This window comes from Halichoerus grypus, chromosome 5, assembly GCF_964656455.1.
Source record: "Halichoerus grypus chromosome 5, mHalGry1.hap1.1, whole genome shotgun sequence".
NCBI lineage: Eukaryota > Metazoa > Chordata > Mammalia > Carnivora > Phocidae > Halichoerus > Halichoerus grypus.
In genome coordinates this window covers 739,118-739,371 of record NC_135716.1, presented here as the reverse complement: position 1 = coordinate 739,371, position 254 = coordinate 739,118, and positions in this window count along the sequence as shown.

Genomic DNA, 254 nt, shown 5'->3' with positions numbered 1-254 from the left:
GGAAGCGGAGTCCGCCCCCTGCACGACCGGTCCGGGCGCGCACGGCCCTCCGGGTTGCGTAAGGCTCCGCTTGCCCGGAGCGGCCTCCTTCCTCCGCCGGGAGCCCCCCCGGAGGACGGCGGGGCGCGGGGCCGAGCTGGGCTAGGGGCGGCGCAGTGCTGGGCACCGCGGTTCCGCCGGCCGTCAGGCCCTAAGCCCGCCCAGAGATCGCCGAGCCTAGGTGCCCCGGGGCAGGGAGAGCAGAGTGCCCCGCA